General features: G+C 34.8%; 1 protein-coding gene across 1 annotated transcript in view; it reads right to left on the reverse strand.

Annotated features, from left to right (window-relative positions):
* Positions 1–21,444, reverse strand: part of LOC145259956 (unconventional myosin-Ia-like) — a 1,146,131-nt gene that overhangs the window by 544,037 nt on the left and 580,650 nt on the right. The window lies entirely within an intron of this gene.

Below are 21,444 nucleotides of genomic sequence, written 5' to 3' on the forward strand. Positions count from 1 at the left end.
GATATTTTTAATTTTATACTGTATTATTCAAACACGGTAGTGTTCGAATCTATGGTTAAGTGGCAGTTTTAGTCATTTTAAAGCTTTACCGCCCACTCATTTTTCGATCAAATTTCAAACACTTATTACAGTTTATAGATCATCTCCTCAGCTATATTGTGAAAAAACTTTTCCAATTTTTGTTTGGTAAAACAAAAGTTATGATGAATTTTCTGGTGTTGAAAAATTTTTTTTTTTTTAATTCGATTTATAACATTAAATAATCAATTCTTAATACTGCAATATTTTAAGTTATAAATGTATTATATTTTTTACTAGAATATCTTGTCCTTTTCTTTTCCAGTTTTAACAACTAGTCCTTTACTTGTCCATGTTTAAGCTTAACCATATTACTTTTCATGCTCGCATTTTTCTATTGTAATACTGATATATTTAATGTATATAGTGAAATAATTCTATAAAATATTGAGAACCATGAGGGATTAGTGCAGATGTCCATAACATCAACAATCTAAGATATGTAGATGACACAGTCCTTATCGCGGATTTTGAAAAAAACAAACAAAAAAAAAACGGTAAAAGATTTAAACAACAGTAACAGACGAAAGCGAAAAGAAAGTATTACAGCTAAATGCAAAGAAGACGGAATGCAACATAGCGTGTGAGGGAGAGAGAATCAGACAAGTAAACACCTTTAAATACATTGGTTGTACTATCACCTCGGATGGCAAGTCTTACACAAATCAAGAAGAGAATTGGACAATCTAAGACAACTTTTAACAGCATGAAATGCATTTTTATCAATAGTAAGATAAGCCTCAAGACAAAGATACATGTTTTGAGAGCCTACGTATGGTCCATTCTTCTATACGGATGCGGATGCTGGACTCTAACCAAGGATACAGAACAGCGACTAGAAACAGTGGGGATGTGGTTCATCCGGAGAATCATGGAAGTCTCATGGACAAAAAGGAAAACAAATGCAGAAATAATGGAAAGAGACCTTTCTTAATACCATAAAAGAAAGACAGCTAAAATTTTTCAGGGCTGACGAGCTAGAGAAACAGTTATGGAGTGACAAAATATGCGGAACCAAGAGCAGAGGAAGACAACGCATAAAATTCAAGCATTAAAATTAAGGCAGGCCTTTTCCTTTTTTTTATATATAAATATACATATGTGCATATATGTGTGTACACATATGTATATTTATATATTAAAAAAAAGGAAAAGGTCTGCCTTAAACCACTAACCTAGCTCTAAAACAGATCCTTTGTTCGATAAAATGCATGTCCATTGGCTGATAGGAAGGGGCGCGGTGGATACTAGAAAGCTGATTGGCTAACAAAAATCCTCAACAGAAGAGGACCATATAAAAACGAGAAACAACCACAGAATTCGCGCATAAGCCTGGCGAATCCTAGAGTGGATGAAACGCCGAATATTCAGTGTAGCTTAATCGCCATATATATTTTATAAATTACTATATATATATATATATATATATATATATATATATATATATAACACTTTGTGTGTGTGTGTCTTTTTGCGAGTTTGTTTCAAAATGACAGGACTGATATTTAAAAATTTCACACAAATCCACTTTGTGTCTGGGAGTGTTCCTGATACGCTTTGTATCAAAATGGCTCCGATATGTATCAAAAATCGGTAAAGAAGGCACAGTCCAATTTTGACCAAAGGTACAATCCTTGTGCATTCAAATATCACAAGTGCATTTGAAAAGTTTTATCATTGCACAAACAGAAGAGCCCAGCATATAAAATCAACATTATGGTTTTTCGATATGACAGGGGCGCGTTTGAAATGACTGTTTCCGTTTTAAGCACAATTAAACCATGATACTTGACTTTTGCATCTTAAACTTTAATTCAAGGCATTATATAAAAATAATTTTATAAAATAAACAGTAGGTCCTCTACAATGCAATGCAGACTAAAACGTATCGGAAACTATGTCATGGGATGATATATTTTCCTCTTACGATATGAAGAAATTATGATTTATTACACAAAAGATATTATTAACTATTGTTCGAACATGTTTTCCCACACATATGCACACCCACACGTACGCACGCACATAAGCACACACGCACACACACACGCACGCATATACACAGCCTCATACGCACACTCACATTCACGCACACACACACACACACGCTAACGTACACACAAGTACGCACACATGCGAAACGTCACTTCCTTTAGAGTGAAAGCCAGACATGCGCAGTCAGAACATTGACCCCAGTATAAAATTCAACAAAACCTGTCAACTGCCTCTTTTTGCGTCTGGACCAGCGTTCGACCTGCTGAGTCGACGAGCTGACCGCATGTTCTAACGTCCATTTTCCTGCTACTGTAATGTGGGGCAAGCGCAAGCACATTTAATACGCTTTTCCTCTCCATGAACTGGATTGACTTACTCTATCTCCCCTTTGCTTTGGCCCATCGACACAGACATGTGCGTGACTTTCTACTGAGTTTAACCCTTTCTTTCTACAGCCAGCTTGCCACTTCGCATTTCTCTATTCCTTCCACGCGCGTAGTCGTCAACGGCTGAATGAACACGTGTATACGAAGACCATCATTTCTCAACAGAAAATAAACGACATTTTTATTTTATTTCAGCATTTGAGTTCTGTATTTTCTTCATTCAATTCGTTTCATTATTTTTTCTTGTAGCGAGTTAGGGTATTTTATATCCTGGTCCGCAACACTATCCAAATAATAATATATAATAAAAATAAAATATAATAACAATAATTATTAATATTATTATAAATTATAACAAAACAAAAATACTTAAAATATTATATAATAATAATAAAAATAATAAATTACTTACTTAAAAGGAAATAACAATAAAAGATTATATAAAATATAATAAAATGTATTACTTAAGAATTTGAATGAAAAAAGTTTTTTTTTAGCGCCTCTGGAAACTTTCAAAAGATGGAACAAAAAAGTGTTCTTTTGTTTGTTCTTTCTGGAACCGTCTCTAGCGATAACTATAAATAGCGGACGACCGCAAATTATAATCAGTTATAATATGACGTTGGGACGCAATGAGAGGCGACCACCTATTATAACTCTGACTGAAGAAAAACACAAGAAAACTCGAGTCGTTAAAATAACAAATATATTAAAGAAGATACAGAGAAAAATCTCTTTCATCAACAAACTGGTAAATATAGATTTTTCTGAATTATATTTGACCAAAAAGCATTTATGACTAAAGATAAAAACAAACATTACTATAAAAACATTTACTTCTATTAAAAGGGAAATAACTAGAAAACAGAATTATCTCCCTTACACTATCGATTATAATCAGCTTATTAGACATGTGTTTTCTGTACTATTTTGGATTTTGTTTCTCCTTTTCTTTGTTAATAAAACTTTGTTTTTCTTTTCAAATTATCTTTTTTTACTTTTATTTTTCATTGATATGTTTGCGGTATTCCGTTACCCCTAGACTAGGAACAAATCCGTAACAACTAAGTCGCTGCGTGGAGGCATATGAAACTTTCTCCCAATGCATCGCGATCGGTCCCTGATGCAATCAATCAATATGATTGAAAAATGGGCGATTCCACCAATTTCGATCACAATAAAAATATTGGAAGTGTGGAACACTCGTTGATCCGTATTCAATCCCGGGCACCGGTAGGTCTCTCTGCTAGTATATATGTATACTAGCAGGTCGCCCGGCATGGCCCGGTCGCAAAATACACTTAAATAATATATTTTAATTTATGCAGATTTCATATTTATTAATATAGAGCTAATACTCTATTGATTATTATGTTGTGTTCGATATATAACAGTGATTTCAAAAGTTAAAAAAAAACACTTGGGTGTTTTCCTTTAAGCTTGAATCGAAACCAAAATATATCTTTACAACCTCATTCGTTACTGTTTCATCTTAAGCCCATACACATATAAAAACTTTTTAAAAAATAACGTTGTTAAACATATAAATGTATATTTGCACATACGTACAAGAGCACTTTCGTCTGCAAATGTTTTGTTTCATTTTGACCATTTAGCAGCTATTTTTACCGGCTAAAAGTCAAATTGAATTTATTCCACAGATCCAAGTTCTTGATGAACCGTCCTCCTTAGTAATCCAATTGACAAAATTCCCACTGCTTATGTTTACTAAGCTATAATCACATTGACTAATGTATACCCATCAACCCTTATCCTCGAGTGGCCTCCGGGCATTGATAAGTGGTGATTCCTGTGTAAAAAATCCCTATATATCAAGTTTTAACTGTGTAGACTAAACGTTGACAGAGTAGTTTGGTAAAGACTATTCCTTACAGACAGAAAGACGACGGTTCTAGGTTCGATCCTCGGCTTGGGAGAGGTGTTAGTCTAGCGGCACTGATGAGTTGTGAAACAATGAAACAGGTCTGTATGTCGATGACTAAAATATATTTTATAAAGCTCCCCTCTTCGGTAGAGCACTCTCGTAAATTATCTTACTCGCTACTTAATTTAGCTGAAATAATGCGAAGCTCGCGGTTTGTTTACAAACAAACGTTTGAGCCCTCTACGAGTGGCGGATGGATGTTTATTTAAATAGACGTTCGGACAGTTTAATTTCGGCCACCGATTCCGTAGTCAGGGGGTAGGACTGCCGACTATCATCACGACGGTTCTAGGTTCGATCCTCGGCTTGGGAGAGGTGTTAGTCTAGCGGCACTGATGAGTTGTGAAACAACGAAACAGGTCTGTATGTCGATGACTAAAATATATTTTATATTATATATATATATATATATATATATAGTGTATTTAGGCAGCATGTTTTCATTTAGACAGATATTGTTGAACACCACAGAGTGTTTCTGCTTAATCGTCTTTTTTTTTTTTTTAATTTCTCCATCTTTAGAAAAATCTTAGTTGAAAACATGAAATTCATTCATATGGACAAAAACGCAAAAAGCGTAAAAATACTGGAAGCATTGTATAGAAGAGCTAAACAATAAAAAATTAACAATGTAAATTTTGAAAACAGTAATAACATTTTAAAGTGCCTGGGTACGTAACCATCCAATGTGTGTGTGTGTACTTATAGTTACATATGTGTATCGATATATATGTTGTAATGTAAATTTATAAATTAAAAAAAACAAACTTCCATACAATTTTGTAAATCACACTTATACATTTATTTTAGCCACGTTCTTAACACCTTAAAAAATTTTTTTTTTTACACACGAAACGCGTCACTATTTAGGTAATTTAAATGTAATTTGAACTGAAGCATATAAAAGCATCCAGATTTTAAAAGAAACAGTAATAAAAAAACTGCTTGAAGACGACTGAAGAAAATCAGTTAAAAGTACTTGCAAAGAAAAGCAAATGGGCGAAAACAACTATGGAACTTTCTTACACAAATTCGACCGAGATATTAGAACGACTATATGAAAAATGGAGAAATTACAAAAAAAAAAAGACGATTAAGCAGAAGCACTCTATGCTGTTCAACAATGTTTATTTGTCTGTCTGTCTGTCTGTCTCTCTCTCTATATTACTCCTTAACTTAAATCATATAAAAAATGCTCAATAAGATAACTCAAAACCAGTTAACGGTTTGCAAATATCAGTAGCTAAATATCAGCTGGACCATCTCTCTGCTGTCATGACAACGTCTTTCTCTCTGATCTTCTCTGAACACCCTTGAGACCTTTTGCGCAACTCTTCTGAAGTTCCTCACAAATAATTGTATGTACAGTTCCCACACTGACATCAAACTGTGTATTTATTGTCTCTATAGACGCACGACTGTCCTTATCCATGAAATTCATTATTTGGCTAATCAACTATAGTGTTCTGATTTCCTTACTTCTCCCACACCTCTCATGACCCGTCACAGGCTCCTACCTTCCTTGAATCTCTTATGCCACTCCAAAACTGATGCTCGATTCATGCCAAATGGTCCAAAAGCAGTGTGAAGCATTCCATACGTTTCTGTGGTATTTTTTCCAAGTTTAAAATATAATTTTATTGCATATTGTTCTTCTTAAGTGTCCTCACGTCCAGATTGTATTTTTTAAATTCACCAGCTGCGACAATCAGGCTTTAGTAGGATGTATTCCAATTCTTGCTGTAGCTGTTCTTTTTAACCAGAAATAATAAAAATTGGTCAGTCATCTCATAAGATGTATAGCAATAACATACTGAATTTTCAAAAGTCTACGACTTGGTTCAGATTGTTAAACGACAATTTTAAATGCCTGTACAAAAAAAAAAAAAGTCTGGGAAGTTATTGAAGGCATCTCATATATTTCCCAATTCAAAACATTTGCCAAATCAAGAATATACACCAAGAAGAAAGAGAGAAAGGGGGAGATAATGACATTCACATCAATAAATATGACACTTAAGTAAATTTAATGTTGACTTCCAGAAATCATTTTTCAGCGTAAAATAATGATAATTTCCAAAGATAAATTGGTTCAGATTGTTAATGTTCCAATCGCAATATTCTCTTCTTTTGTTTGCAGAATGGTCAACATCATGGCTTTAAAATAGTTTGAAAACGGTAATAGTCACAATCAAAGAGAAACGATGACACTTTATTACAGAAGACCAATATTTGAAGAGAGATCTAATACAAGTAAAATGCCTCTATTTCGTAGAACCGATCATCTATAGATGTCATTTGTATTAAACGAAATATGCATCACTTTTTTAATAACTTTTATTATATATTAGGGCCCTATGCCAGTAAGTACAGATTGTGTTAACTAGTATAAATTTCGGTGAGGGTTACACAGTAACTATTTTATTGTAAGGGCTACCAGCCCTACAGAGGTGAATCAGAAAATTACAGCTCATCTAGATGCATATGGCTTTAAATATCTACAAAAAGTAAACTCAACCCCAGAAGTAAACAAGCTGCACATGCATGGTCCCCCTCTGGTGCTGCATGTGAGATGACGCCACAAAAAAATAGTGAAGAAATGATGAATGTGAGAAGTGTGAAGGGTCAACGTTGCCTTCACATTTTCGCCAAGTTTCAGAAAAATATAATGGATGGGGCAAAAGTTATGGGGTAAAAAGTGTCATTTTTTGCAATTTTGGAGCATTTGTGACCCCTTTTTGAGCTCTTGGGAACGCCGAATCTCAGTGAAAATGAACAAACGATGCAGTTTCATGCCTTAAGATATGTATATTTGTTGTGTCTGCATCAATAACAACACGAACGCAGAAAGTAAACGTAAAACAAATATATTAAGGCGAAAAGATAATACATATTTACAAAGGTGCAGTTGTACTGCAGTTGGAAGATTGTCCGGCAGAGGGCGTGTTAAAGTCTTTCATGGAGCAACCGGCACATGCGTCTTGCCTATCCGGCGTTCGAACACAACTGCCCGGTCTTGCTGACTTGATACCTTTATCTATATCTTTTCACCCACATATGCTAATTAGTGGGCGTCTCCACAACAGTATTCGAATTCAGCACCAAGAAAAACTACTATATAGACATACATATCAAGTTCTTGAGTAATATGAAAAAAAGTGCCACAAAAAGGCATGTTTTTTAGCCCTAAAAGCCCCAGAGGGATGCGAACAAAAATTTTGCCAGGGTCACCAATACTGAATTTATATTAAGAATAATGCCCCCCCCCCCCACATATTTTGACCAAGTTCCAGGAAAATCTAATGGATGGATCAAACGCTATAGGGCAAAAAGTGTCATTTTTTTGCCATTTTGGGGCATTTTTGACCTCTTTTGAGCCTCTGGAGACGCCGAATCTCAGTGTAAATGGATAACGGTGATGTTTCAGGCCTTAAGACATGTATCTTTAAGTTGGCAACCGTGAAAAACCACTATTTAGTCAGATATATCAAGTTTTTGTTGAGAAACATTAAAAAAGAGCCACAAAAGAAGCATTTTTAGCACTAAAAGTCCCCGGGGACGCGAACCAGAATTTTGCCAGAGGTCACCCATTCTGGAATTAAGAACAATGGGCTCCACATTTTGGCGAAGTTAAAAAAAAATCTAATGGAAGTTATGGGCAAAATGTTTCATTTTTGGCTATTTTGGGTCATTTCTGATCTCTTTTGGGCCCCTGGGGGCGCAACGGGAAGTTTTGTAAAAAAAATTTTTTTACTATGCACATCTATTTAATAAAATACAATTTGTGGCAAAATTTCAGGGAAAATTAATGGACAGTTATCTGGCAATCGTCCGGACTAATGGACGCATGGAAGCACAGACACCACTGAAAACATAGGTCCCTGTCCGATAAATCGGGGGACCAATAAGGGAATTATTTGTTGTTCTTTTGGATTCTATCCCTTATTAAAATTACCAGAAAGGAAGATGAAAAAGCGGAGAGACATAAATATCTACAGAGGTATCAGGTCGGAGTAAAAGTTTTTGCCGATTCGTAGAAGGGCATCTTAAATCAGTGCAATTTTTTCATGCATATTATTATATACATATTACGAGGGGCGTTCCAAAAGTAATGTCTCCTATTTTTTTTTTATTCCACCTGAATGAATCAGACAGAATTTTAAATCGCATTGCTATGATGAATGAAATTATGTATTCATGACCTGAAAATTTCATATTTCTGTTGCAGATATTGACGGTGTGAGACTAGGAAAGCGATCATTGTCATGGACGTGTGTCAAAAGCAGAGATACGTTGCTGAATTTTTTGCAAAAGTGCATTGAGAATGATGGTGACTATGTAGAAAATAAATTCTGGAGCACAAAAACGTTATAATGGGACCACTTCTGTTTTAGTTTGGAGGTAAAAAGGGGAGTATTTTTGGAACTACCCTCGTACCACGATTAATTTAATATTTTCATTAAAGCATTATGCATATTTGTCTGTAATATTTTCCTTCATGTTGATCCGAAAACGATTCTGTTTAGTCAACAGAAAGGAGGTCAGCTTCCATTATGATAATGCTCTTCTTTAAAGCACTACTAACCAGTGATCTCATAGGAGAATTTGTTTAAAAAACCTTGCCCCATCGTTCATATTCTTCTGAGCTCCCTCAGATGATCACTTATTTCGAAGATTACAAAAACATTTAGATTACCTTAAGTTATCATGATGCTCAACAAATACACTCAAGCAATGGTCAGATCGCCAGATGGTGAGACTGAATTCTTTGACATTTGCGTCGGTATTCTTCAGAAATACACTCTAGTTCCTTTTTCTTTCATTGCCTGTCTTAACTGTGTACTTCGTACCTCTGTTGATATACACAGAACACTGGGTCTCACATTAAATGAATCCAGAAGCAGACGCCATCCATCAGCATACATAACTGACGCAGATTACACAGACGATATTGCTGTGTTCACGAATAACACTGCTGATGTGTAATAGCTGCTACATGATTTGTTAATTTATTTTTTTTATTTATTTTTATTTCGGACTATTATTCTCATCTTTATTAGTTGTTGTTTTTCATCTTTTATTGGTTTGTTTTATTCACAACGTTTCGGCCAGCTATTCCTCTGGACTTCGTCAGGTGGTATCCGCGACGGATAGGAACTTCGAATCTCCAAAGCGTGCCAGAGGTTTACTTGGTCAAAAATGTGGTGAGACGACAACAACTACGGATGGCAGTGATGGCTGAGAATGCAGTTAGGAGATTCAAATTCCTATCCGTTGCGGTTACCACCTGACGAAGGCCAGAGGAATAGTTGGCCGAAACGTTGTGAATAAACAAACCAATAAAAGATGAAAAACAACAACTAATGAAGATGAGAATAATAGTCCGAAATAAAAATAAATTAATATATATAATGCTCATCTCAAAAATGAATTCCAATTAAGGAATAATATATATACCAGCTGCTACATGAGTTAGGAAAGCCTGCAAATGACATTGGTCTTTATGTTAATGCGGATAAGACAAGATTTATGATTTTCACTGCGGAAGGGGAGATCAAAGCTCTAGATGCAACCACCCTGGAAGAAGTCACTGAGTTTACGTACCTGGACAGCAACATAGGTTCCATGGAGAGAGATATAAAAATTCGCATCTCAAAAGCATGGGCTGCATTGGATAAGCTGAAGTCAGTATTAACTTCAAGGCTAACAGAAAAACTGAAAAGGAAGTTCTTCAGAGCAGTGGTGGAGTCTGTCCTTGTACATGGTCCTACAACCTGGACACTCAGCAAAAGATTGGAAATAAAGATAGTTTGTACACTCGTATGCTATGAAGTGTTATGTTTTTGGCAAGATCATCCCACAAAGCAGCAACTTTATGGCTACATACCTGCCATATCTACTATCATCAGGGAGCAACATCTACGATTTGATAGTCACTGCCAGAGGAGCAGGCCCTGTCGGTGGGGCATTAGAATACGCCGACTGCCCCCCCTGCAGAGAGTAAAAGTCCCTTAATGGAGGTCCTGGATATGACCTTAAACTATATCCAGTGGTGAGGCCCCAGCTTGTGGGCTTTGGGGAGTGTGGAGCCACCCTTTAATTACCATTGCTCCCAGGTCCACTCTGACCCGGAGTGGTAGTACCTGTTAGGGTCCCAACTATGGGTTAAATAGAAACCGACGTGAAATCAACAAATATATTCTATAAGAAAATTTTTTTCTTGAAAATCTTTGGATTCGGCATTAAATAACCCGAAAAGGGTTGATATGCTGTAAAACAAAAACAACCAACCAACCAGAGGAGCAAGTAAGAGCTGGTGAGAAATGTATTGTTGTGGACTTCACGGCACGGGTACATGAGCATAGGATGACCTAGATCCACAAAAATCCATCAAATTACACATGACGCCAACTGTGATCCTGAAGATCTGAAGCAGGTTAGGAAGATAGGGAAAGCTGGAGGGAGAAAGAGCCACATTAATTCAGGCAAAGAGCCTGACCAGTTAGATAGATAGATAGATAGATAGATAGAGGTTAACATCGTGAGAAGAGATTGAACACGAGTTAGATTCATATTTAACATCAAAACCTTAAAAATTCTGAAAATGAGGCATCTATCAACTCGTTGACAGATGGAATCAAGTTAGAAAAAGCCAGAGTCGTTATTGCTATGAGAAAAGACTTTCAAGCACAGTTTTTTATTTTCAAGATGAAATGCTAAATCAGAAAAAAAAAACTTTTGCACCGATCTGGTATTTGTAAAATGTCAACAAAAACACTGACTGACTCATTTGAGTAGAAACAAAGTGTAGTATCTGTTTTGATACTGCTTGGCCTTCGGGACAAGATCAAAGTGTAGTATCTGTTCCGGCAGATACTGCAAGCTATGACTAGCTATGACTAGCAAAGACCAGATGTGGGGGCAACCCCACATGCCTGACCATTAACCAGCTCCCATTTCCCACCTCTCGGGAGCTGGTCCCCTTTTTCCCTCCCCCCTCCCTTAACTCCTCACATTAAAAATTGGCCTTGTGCCTAATTTGCTCGGTGGGGGAGCAAATGAATACCATCTGTTTTGATACTGCAATTCATCTTCGAGGAGGAATTCTTCTGATGTTTTTTTTTTAAATTTATGTTTCTATCCAGAGTGACCCTTTTTGAAAGCTGAATTTTCTCCACTTGAAAAAAACCCTGATCTGGTGTCTAACTCTGCCCTCGTCGATAGGCAAGTAAATAGGAACAAAATATAACTCCAGACAACGTGCCAGCCAAGACGAGAAATTTAACTGCGACCCCACAAGAGCAATATGTGACACAAGGTTGTTTTTAACGTGGCAGAAAACCAGATCCTCCAAAAGGAGTACTCTGGAAGTAGGCAAAAATAAAAAAATTGGTTGAGTATAGTAAGGTTTCCCCTAGATTAACTAAGGAAAATTAATTTAAGTGTAACATCAGAACAGAGACTACACTGTAATTTTATTGTACGATATTTTTGTAAAAGAATAAATAATTAAGATGTTCATATATATTACGACTTGTGTTGCGTTGTTTGATCTGCCTTAAATGTCGAAACGGCGCCAGCAAGAAGTCATCCTCAGAGAATGGAGAGGGAACGCAGAGAAAAGCCACACCCAAATTCCAAGTATGCATTCACTGTTGAGTTTTTACAAAAAAGACTTATAAGTAACTAATCCAACGTGATGCAAAATGAGCTGGTCACATTAGTGACCGTGGCATAGTACCACAATTTGGTTCCGGTGCCCAGGATGTTTTGTGACAAAGGTTAACCTCTCCGGGTAAATTAATATTGCAACAATTCCACATTTCAGTTTTGGAGCTATGACGTCAAAGTGATCAGACATCTTTGTTGTTGTTGTTAGAACTACCAGCCCTACAAAGGTGAATCGGAAAATTTAAAAAATTAGCTCAGAAAATAGGGCTTCCCCTACATTAACTAAGGAAAAATTAATTTAAGGGTAACATCAGAACAGATACTACACTGTGATTTTAACCCGAAGGCCATAGAATGTGCTTGATTACATGCGACGTGTTACATTGTTATTTGTAGTCGAAAATAGAAGGAATGAATATACCGTAAGGTCATTGTGACATACCGCAGACATGAAGAATAAATAAACACTTATCTACAATTGCAACAATGCAATCGAATTTGATGTATAATTATTCCGCCAAGGTTGAAGGATATGAGAGCTCAATGCATTTTAAAAGAAACTCATTTTTTTTCCCAATTCCAAATAAAAATCCTTGCGTGGATTTGGGATTATTTCTTTTATTATTTTCAATGGAAATAAAGAAAACATTTCTGGAAGAATTTCGTGGCTTTTCAATGTTTTTTTTTTATATTATTCCGTTCCATTTAAAGAGCTCATTAAAAAAAAAGCTTGAACCAATAATCTTGTTGAAGACTATAAAGAAAGAATAAAGATAGCATTGAAGTATTTCAATTGCATTACGTTATGCCGTTTTTTTTTTTTAAATTATTTACAATTAGCTTATATCTTCAGTTGTAAGAAATGCCGTCACTTGTGGGTGAATCCCCTCTCCCTCACTTGTGAAGGAATGCTGAGAGGGCAGCGGAAATTTTTCAAGACATTTTTTACCAGTCAGGAGTGCAGCTATTGTGTTCAGGAATAATCAGACTCTATTGAAATACATAAGTTTACGTTTATAAAATAAACTTATTTCAATTTAGATTTAAACAATGCTTCTATCGCTGGAAAAAAAAATCTTCATAAATTCATTTTATGCGTGCCTACGCATTCCTACTGCTATGGACATTTGAAAACATCACCGTTGAATAAAACAACATGTATTTTACTTTTCTGTATGACACAATGCTAGGAAGAAAGAAAGAAAATGAAAAAAAAAGACACAAAATGATCATAATCCTGAAGAAGATGCTATGATTGTCGAAAAGTTTGATTTTAAACAAAATATTTATTTATTTATTTATTTGCAGACTGTTATCCTCATCTTCATAGTTGCTTTTGTTTCCTCACGTTTCGGTCGACTATTTCTCTGGCCTTCTTCAGGTGGTTAACTGCAAAGAGTAGGAATGCTGAGTCTCTTAACTCTAGCCTCAGTAATTAGTTCCTTCCAAAGTTGTTGTCTCACCACGTTTTGGCCAACTAATCGTCTGGCCTGCTTTTAGATGGAATAGAAACTGCTGTCTTCAGACAATGCTAACCTGGAACCATAGAGACTCGCCTTTATCCATTGCGCTATGGGCTTTGAAGGGCGATAAAGATTTGATTTGTTGGGTCTTTTAAATCCAAATTTTCGTTCTTATCTGATTTTCCATCGTTGGGTCCGTACTGAATGGTATATTATTTTATTATTGAAATCTTTTGAGACGAGTAATTTTTATATTTATTTATTTGCAGATGAGGATAAAAGTCTGCAAATAAATAATTACACAAATTACTCATCTCACAGGATTTCAATAAAATAATATATAAATGTTTGTTTATTTCAATAAAATAATATATAAATGTTTGTTTATTTAAAAAAAAACAACAACATTGTATTGGCTTACTAAACGTGAACTTCAGTTCAATAAGAGTATTTTGCGAATTAAAATTCACATCATCCTCTTTGAATTTTTGCATTTGGTAAATAGTGACCAATCCGAAATTATTTAACGTTCATGCATGTCTGTCTATTTTCCAATTCATCATTGAATTTTTTAACATTAAACGAGCGTTAATTGCCAGCGTGGTTCTTTGTTTTGGAGCTATGACGTCAAAGTGATCAGACATTTTTTTTTTTGTTAGAACTACCAGTCCTACAAAGGTGAATCAGAAATTAAAAAAAAAATATCTCAGTATAGTAGGGTTTCCCGTACATTAATTAAGGACATTAAATGTAACATAAGAACAGATACTACACTGTGATTTTAGTCCGAAGGCCATAAAATGTGCTTGATTACACATTATGTGTTATATCGTTATTTGTAGTTGAAAGTAGAAGGAACAATTATACCGTAAGGGCATTGTGACATACTGCAGACATAAATAAAAAGATACGACTGTCTTCAATACTAGAAGAGTAAACACTAAAGTCAATCATCATAAGGGATATCAGAAGTACTAACATGCAAGGAAACAGTTACGGGAGTATTTGACAAAGTGGCTAGTTCTACCAAAGATTAAAAAAAGTAATAAAACTAAAAACACCGCATTATAAGGCAAGAATCAAGAATAAGTGGAGCAATGTAGTTAAACGAGTGGCAACTCCAAAGCTGGCTTGGCGAACCATGTGAAGTCACTCAATGTTAGACAAAACAAACAATTTTATGAGGATGTGCTGTCACCCAGATCACCCAAGTATTGTTGTAATATCTGTGAACTGGTATGTAAATCTGAAAGTGGTTTGACACGACTCTCAGATCTCCACTGGAAAATCTGGAAAAACCTGAATATCCTATGTACTAGCAAATCCCGGGAACATGTTTACCGGAAAGAACAGTTGGGAATAAGTGATACACCATCCACTATGGCTACAAAATTCCTACAGCTACATACCTAGAAAATGGGGCAATTAAACCTGACATAGTGATATGGGACAAGAGGGAGAAAGTAGCAACCCTAGTTGAAGTAAGCGTCCTTAATGATGCTGGCCTTAACAGAGCAGAGGGGGAGAAAATAACAAAATACCAAGGACTTATGTATGACATGAAAAGAAACTGGAATCTTAAGAAAATATCCATCATTCCAATCATTATAGGAGCAACCAGGCTAATGACAAAGAATGTTAAAAACTATCTGGCGAATATACCTGGCGAACCAAGTGCAAAAGAAGTACAAACAATAGCACTTAAAGGGACGGTTAGAATCTTAAAAAGATCTCTCGGTTGGAGTAACTTAACTAATGGGAGAATGTTTGGCATCCGGTAGAATGTCCCATCCTCAGGAAAAACACAATGATAAGAAAGTTAGTCCCTCTATAAGAACTAGCAAATATTGATAAGTTCCCTTGCCACATCTTTGAATGATTATGCAAAAGTGCAGATGGGTAGAAAGCCATGTACGTGCACATGGACACCCAATATCAACCTGCAGAGATGACAAGCTTCTCTCAAGAAGTAGCAACCATCATGCATTTCTGTACGTATGTATCCATATAGAACATATGATAGAACAGTCTGACAGACAAAGCCTCTCATAAAACTGTAAGGTTGCGATGAAATGCTATTCTTTGCGCAAAAGAGAGAATTATGTTGTGTCGCAGAAACTAAAATTTTGCAATCTGTTCAAGAATTTATGCAAATAAAAATTCAAGTGTTTGCCGAGACATTAATACTGCTCTTTAGAAGTGAGAATGGTAAATTGGTTTTGGAATTGACACGTCGATTCATGGTTCCTTTTCTCATGGAGACAAAATGGTGAAAGAAAATTCAGAGTTTTAGAAAAACAAAACAAAGACAGGATACATAAAAATATTTGGAAGAAAAAAATGTTTCTGCCAACAATAATCAACTCAAAAGTAGTAGAGGTAAGTGTATAAAAAGATTGAACACACAACATGTGATGGGGGTGGGTGGACGATTTGTTTTACGGCATATCAACCATTTCAGGTCATTTAATACCGAATCCATTAAGTTTGGAAAAATATTTTGGTTTCAAGTTCTTTGTATATTCAAATATTTATTTATGGTGTTTAGTTTGGTTGTTTTGTAGAAGAAAATTATTTTTGTGTATTCATTTTATTGCGGACTGTTATTCTCATCTTCATAGTAGTTGTTTTTTCACCAAGTTTCGGCCAATTAATCCTTTGGCCTTCTTCAGGTGGTTAACCGTCACAGGGTAGGAATGCTGTGTCTCTTAACTGTATCTCTAGTAATTACCGCCTTCCATAGTTGTTGTTGTCTCACCACGTTTTGGCCAACTAATCTTCTGGCCTGCTTTGAGTAGGATTGAAACCACTGTCTTCAGACAATGCTCACCTGAAACTGTGGAGACTCAACACCTCTATCCGCTACGCCATGAGACGACAACAACTATGGAAGGCAGTAATTACTGAAGATACAATTATGATATTTCAAAGTAGCATTTTTATAGTTTTTTCCATCACAAATTCAATAAAAAACTACCCCCTCAGAAAAAGGGGTGGTTTAAAATTAAAAAAAAAAAAAAATGACTGCATGGGCAAAATAAAAATTTGAAACGTAAAAATGAATAATGAAACGAAATAAAATCTTGTAGTAAATTATATTAAAAAAATAATTATTTATATAATTTTATTATAAAAATATTTTTGTCCAAACATTTACTTAGTAAAAAAAAGAAACAAAAAAAAAACACTTAGATATTATCTCAATAAAAACAAATATTAACGACTTTTATTCTTGCGTTATCTCAAGATAAATAAATAAAAATAAAATGGATCATATAAATTTCCAGCACCCCAAAACGAACTTCAACAAAAGGAACACTTTTTCAGTAACATTGGATTTTAAAACTTCTACTTCTAATTGAATTATAACATAGACAATACAACCTTTCGAAGTGGTACTTTCATAATTTTTCAATCACAGATCTTTATTAAAGGGAAATAATTGCTTTTAAAAAAAGTTTTATTTACAGAATTTCTTTTCTTAATTAAAAATATGCATATCATAAAACATGCTTCTAAATAAAATTACATATTTTTTTTTAAATTCTTCCTTTTTATAAAGATCATTAAAGTTTATTTTCTAAACGTAAATTTACGTATATCAATAGAGTCTGACTATTCCTGAAAACAATAGCTGCACTCCTGACTGGTAAAAAATGTCTTGAAAAATTTCCGCTGCCCTCTCAGCATTCCTTCACAAGTGAGGGAGAGGGGATTCACTCACAAGTGACGGCATTTCTTACAACTTAAGATATAAGCTAATTGTAAATAATAATAAAAAAACGGTATAACGTAATGCAATTGAAATACTTCAATGCTATCTTTATTCTTTCTTTATAGTCTTCAGCAAGATTATTGGTTCAAGCTTTTTTTTTAATGAGCTCTTTAAATGGAACGGAATAATATAAATAAAAAATACATTGAAAAAGCCACGAAATTCTTCCAGAAATGTTTTCTTTATTTCCATTGAAAATAATAAAAAAACGAAATAATCCCAAATCCACACAAGGATTTTTATTTGGAATTGAGAAAAAAATGAGCTTCTTTTAAAATGCATTAAGCTCTCATATACTTCAACCTTGGCGGAAAAATTATACATCAAATTCGATTGCGTTGTTGCAATTGCAGATAAGTGTTTATTTATTAAAGGGGAAAAATTGTTTTTAAAAAGTTTTATTTACAAAATTTTTTGTTAATTAAAAATGCTTACATCACAAAACGTGCTTGTAAATAAAATTGCGTTTTTTTTTATCATTATAACTTTTTATATGCTCAAATATTCCAAAGCATTAAGCAACTCTTTTTTCACCAGAACGTTCTTGGAATTCTCTAAACTTTTCTTCTCTATAAACTCTATCTTTTGTGCTCTTGAGGTGCCAGCAAAAATGATTATTTTGTATGAGTAGAATTTTCCATTATTTTCTTTGATATTGTCTATCCCCCTCCCTCCCTCTAACAAAAATTTGTGACTTCAAGTACAGTCTTTTCAACATGGTGCTACCAGATCAGGCTATCTCAAGATATTGGCTTTTTGGCCTAAAAGGCACGAAAGATTAAAGTTAACACGTCGATTCATAACATAATTGCATAACAGTGTTTTTAGTTAAACTGCATTTTTCTTCTTTCCCTTTGAGAAACTCAATTATATTTTGCAAAATTAAAAACACAAAGAATTTTCTTCTCCAAAACAACCAAACTAAACTCGCTGAATAAATATTTGAAGGTATTAAGAACTTGAAGCATAAAAACTTTTGCTAAATATTGTATTTGCTATTAAATAACTAGAAAAGGGTTGATATGCCGTAAAACAAAACAACCACCAAAGAACAGAATTAACATATTCGTTGCGATGTTTTCGTTTGTTTTACAAGATATCTATACCCTTTTTTCAGGCCATCTAATGTCGAATCAAGTCGGATTAAAAACAAATAACATTATTCTTTAAAAAACGTTACTTTTTTAACAAAAAATTATTTAAACCTTTTTTGTTACGGCATATCATCATATTTTTTTTTTTGTCAAATCAAGTTGAATCCTTTCGTTTGTCAATGCCATGTTCTAAGTTGCCACTGGAAAAGATTCTTTTCGTTTGAAGAGAAAGAGGAAAGACAAATCTCTCTTAATCAAAACCACTTAAAACCTCCAAATCAAATTTTGTTCAATTTAAAAAAAGGGGGGGAAAAAGAAAGGAAAATAAGAAAGAAAAAGAAAAGGAGAGAAAGAAATCAATATTGACTTGTGTATCAAATCATAGCAAACATTATCGATTTTTATCAAAAACAAAGGAACATGTAGACTCATTTACTTTCGGTGTTTGAAGATGCAATGCCTTGAGCGAAATCATTATCACTGTTTGCTTTAAATGACCGACGTGACACAAGTTTACGACCTTTGACAAATATGTCATATTCAACTACCTCCTCATGAATGTGCACAACAAACCTAGCAAAATACAATTTTTTGAATTGTATAACGAAATTTTGCTTTCGAATTCAGATGAGATATAAAAAAGTGACCGTTGTGTCATCCATGGAGTTCGTCTAGCTGAAATCACTATCAATAATTTCCACACTCTTTATCTGTGCCTAAACCTAAACGTAGATTTCATGAAACAAAGCTTCTGTCTTAAAACTGCACGCCTATGGAACTCTTCCATTTCTCTGCTTTCCAGCTGACTAAAATTTGGTCGTCTTCAAGTCCAATGTAAACAAAAATCCAATTTACAAATTTCCACTACTAACGATTACTACGATATTGTCCCATTGACTACTGTACACTCATTAATCCTTATCTTCGAGTGGCTTCTGGGACTTCATAAGTGGTGACTCTTATGTAAAAAAAATGATAATTATTCGATAAGTTTCATTTTCAATTATACAGGGTGAAACGATAAAATTGTCGCCATAAAGAAAACAACGCTACATCTTTTTTAAAAACTATTAAAAATCAATTTAGGTTACTTGATTATGCAGTAGAGCTGACATTTATTCAATGTAACCGCCTTCAGCCTCAGTCAACACCTCGATACAGGTCCGGAACTGGGAGCATGCCTTTTCCATATGTGCCGGCGAGAGCTTGGCGAATACTTGGCGGATGGTGGCGATCAGGTTGGCTTTAGTGTTGTGGGAGGTCATGTTGGTGATGTTCTCGAAGTATGACCAAACAAAGTAGTTCAGCGGGTTCAGGTCAGGGGAGGAAGGGGGACAGTGAGACAAGGGTACCAAGTCATAGCACTTCTTCTGAAGCCAAACCGGGATCTTTTTTTGGACTTGTAGACCAACACCGAGTCCTGCTGCCACACCCAGGGTCTGCCAGCGGCTACGTGATTGCACCAGGGGATCACCACACTCTTCAGCAGATCCAGGTACATTTTGGTGTGTACTTTCAAGCCGACTTTGAAGATGTGAGGTGTCACAAGATGCCCCCTCCCACTTGAAACCACACCATAACTGTGGCCAGAAAGGATCGTTTGATGCATCGAGCTGTGCCTTCAAACGTTGAACTATCTGGATTTGCATTTTGAGGATGCTGACAATGTTGCTGTTGTCATAACTTGGATTGATAGAGAGCATAAGTTGTACAGTGACACATCTCCAATCTCGCTCTTGAACATTGGGTCACTTTCTGGCATGATAGAAGGCTCCTATCGCTCTTGGGATTTGTACACAACCGTCCAACTAATAGATGGTCTGCAACAAAAAAAAAAAAAGAAGAAAACCGAGTTTCATCAAAAGGAAATGGAATCATGTCTTTTCGACAATTTTATCGTTCCACCCTGTAATTATTTTTCTACTCGATGGGAGGTGGACGTTAGATTTATTTTTCGGCAATTTCGTAACTCTCACTTTTTTATTTTGTTGCTTAGTCATCACATTCTATGAGCGATGTTTCTGACAAGAGAGAAAGAATTGCTGTTTCCTGCGTCAAAATCTATTCCATCTGATGCTTATCGTTGGCAAGTTATCATTCTCAACTCTTTACATGAAATGGTTTCATGCCTTGTCTGGAGCCATTTCTAACAAAACAGAATTTTTTTTTTTTTTGCTAATTTTGACATGATACATAATTTCATAACAGCGTTTTTAGTTAAACTGCATTTTTTAAAAAATCAAATTATAATGCACAAGCAACCCGGTGCTTTTCAGCTGTTTTTAGTGGCTGACGTCATCTCTTTATGACATCATCCAGTGTGCACGAAGACAAACGATGATCCATATTTTCTGTATTAGCTTACTAGCAGGCCGCCCGGCATTGCCCTATCGTAAAATATGATTGAATATGATATTTTGATTAATGCAGATTTCGTATTTATTATTATATTATATTGGACTGAATATATAGTAATGATTTAAAAAGTTAAAAAAAATAAAGATTAAGTACCACCGCCGCGAATCAAAACTAAAACGTTTAGTTTACGATTTACTTTTTCCTTTGACGTTAATGCCTGAGCTATGAAGATATGTTTACTACAAGGCTAAAAATTAAAACATGAACCAATAACTATTACATTACGCACTCATATTCATAACGCAGTTGTTCGACCTTTACCTGACAAATTTTATTTCTTTAGTTTTCCCACTTTTTTCACCGATTTAAACCTAAATATAAAGTTTCGCATGGGTTCGAATACCCTATATATTAAGTTTCATGTCTATAGACCAAAAACTGACAGAGGAATTTGGTAGGCAACATCTTTTAAACAAATATATATATACACATACATAAATATATATAGAAAGAGGTTTACTATAAGCTTTTTACGCAAATATTACGCAAGCATAAATCATGTAGAATATCTGCATGAATATAAATACACGTAATAGTTAACTAAAGCTGATCAGCCCATGAGAAAACCGAGGAAAACTAATAAAGAATTCATTAAAATGAATGTTTAAAAGAATATGCA

The sequence above is a fragment of the Euprymna scolopes genome, chromosome 35 (assembly GCF_053919585.1).
Source record: "Euprymna scolopes isolate OS-2025 chromosome 35, ASM5391958v1, whole genome shotgun sequence".
NCBI lineage: Eukaryota > Metazoa > Mollusca > Cephalopoda > Sepiida > Sepiolidae > Euprymna > Euprymna scolopes.